Here is a 2,192-nt window from a genome sequence, read left to right on the forward strand (position 1 = left end):
GTGGCTTAGAGGTTAAGTCTCAGCACTGTCACTGCTGCAGCCTGAGTTCAATCCCTGGCCAGGGAGGTGACCCACATGGCACAGCAGACCTCTCCTGTCTCAGCCCCTGTGCCCCTCAGCAGTGTATTTCAGTACCTCTGCGAGTTCTGTTCCCCATTCCTCTGGCCTACACCCTAGTTCTTCTACACTCATAGAGAGAGAAATAAATAAAGACCCTCTCTTCAAATATAATCACTTTCTGAGATAGTGTTATGGCAGTTTCTTAGAGAAATCAGAGGGCACTCAGAGAGGTGGAAAGAGAGAGATTTATTTCTCTCACCAGTGGGATCAGTTCCAGAAGGCTGAGCCCTGAATTGCAGGAGTGGGGAGATTTATACAGATTGTACGAGGAACTTCGTTATCCCCTGCATCATAGTATAAGCGCTCTTCTTTGCTTGGGAGGTGGTCAGGGTTGGCCATAGCTACTCCTGTGGGCCAGCAGCACACTGCAGGAACGTTCTGTCCAGCAAGCAGCAGCAGAATGCAAGCAATAAACTCCCCCAGGCAGCAGGCCTGGGAAAGGAGCAGAATCTAAGCAGCAGCCTGGGAAACTTCCTGCTTCAATAGTGGGGATAGGACCTCAACATAATGCATTTTGGGAGCACGGACATGACTTAGTCCATAATAAAACCTGTAGAAAGAAATTGCTAGCACCTACGTACAAGAGAGTTGGAAAATATAATCTGCTGTGCAGCCCAGGCCAAGAAAAAAAAAAATCAGTGATTGTTAATTGTGAAAGAAAAGCAAATATAACTAGGTGGATAAGTAGCTACCTGGTCACATTAGGTTGGTAATTTTTCATCCAGCAATATGTAAATAGACAATGTTGGAAAATTTAAGGTAACGTAAGATTCAGTATATTTGCAAGGCTTGTTCTGCTAACACAGGTTTCATCCACTCTGCAAAAGTGATCATTCATGTGACTTTTTTTTTTTTTTAAGATTGATATATTTATGTATACAGAACTGGGGCACAGGCCAGAGGTGCAGGGGCAGTGAGAGGACTCACCAGAGACAGAGTGGGGAGCAGAACAGGCTGATCCTTGGATGAAGTACACTGCTGACGGGAGCAGCGAGCGGGTCAGGAGAGGTCTGCCGCACCACGTGGATCACCTCCGGGACAGGAATGGAAATCATGCTAAAGTTGCTTCAGCTTCCTAGTGCTGTGCTTTAACCCGCTGCACCACCAAAGAGGGCCCGTGACTCCTTTTTATAAGTGAAAGGGTATAAAGCAAAGAAGCAATAATGAGTCTTTACATGGAAAAAATGGGTGCATTCCCAGGCCCCCTCTTAAACAGCTTTGCAGATTATACGAACTAACTTTGTAAAGCCTAGAATAACACTCATGTATAGTGCAGGTCAGGAATGTGACACTAAATACACAGCCGGGGGCCAAGAAGCCCCAAGCAGGAGGCACTTGCTCCCTGCTCAGCCTGGGCAGTGTCTGGAAAGGTCCACGGGAAACCAGCAATATGTAAGTATTATATATTAAATATATATAATATATTTAAATATATTAAATATTTTGTTTTCACCTTTTGTGAAATCGAAATCTTTTGATTTATTTTGGTTAGCAAAACAGGTCCTAGTGTAAAATATTACATTAGGTCAGTGCAAAATATTAAGTGTAAAAAAAATAGGCTATTTAGAAATGCCACCACCTGAAATTTCCTTACATGAAATGCCACGCTTTAACAAACCAGTAAAGCATGGAGGGAGAGCAGCTTACTGGAGTGATGTCAGCCATGAAGATTGAAAATTAAAAACTACTTTAAAAAGAAATCAAATATATTAAATTGGGCCCTCCCTGGTGACATAAAGGGCTAGAGCACAGCAATGCAAAGCTCACAGCAGCGCTTCACCACAAGTTCGATCCGGAGGCAGGGAGCTGACCCACATGGCACAGCAGTCCTCTCCTGTCTAGCTCACTGCTCCCCTCAACAGTGTATTTCAGTGGCTCTGCCTGTTCTGCTCCCCACTCTGTCTGTGGTGAATCCTTTCACCACCCCTGCACCTGTGACTTGAACCCCAGTTCCTATATATATATAGGAACTGGGGTTCAAGTCACAGGTGCAGGGGTGGTGAAAGGATTCACCACAGACAGAGTGGGGAGCAGAACAGGCAGAGCCACTGAAATACACTGTTGAGGGGAGC

Source organism: Condylura cristata, unplaced genomic scaffold (genome assembly GCF_000260355.1).
Source record: "Condylura cristata isolate star-nosed mole 26May11 unplaced genomic scaffold, ConCri1.0 scaffold00037, whole genome shotgun sequence".
Classification (NCBI taxonomy): Eukaryota; Metazoa; Chordata; class Mammalia; order Eulipotyphla; family Talpidae; genus Condylura; species Condylura cristata.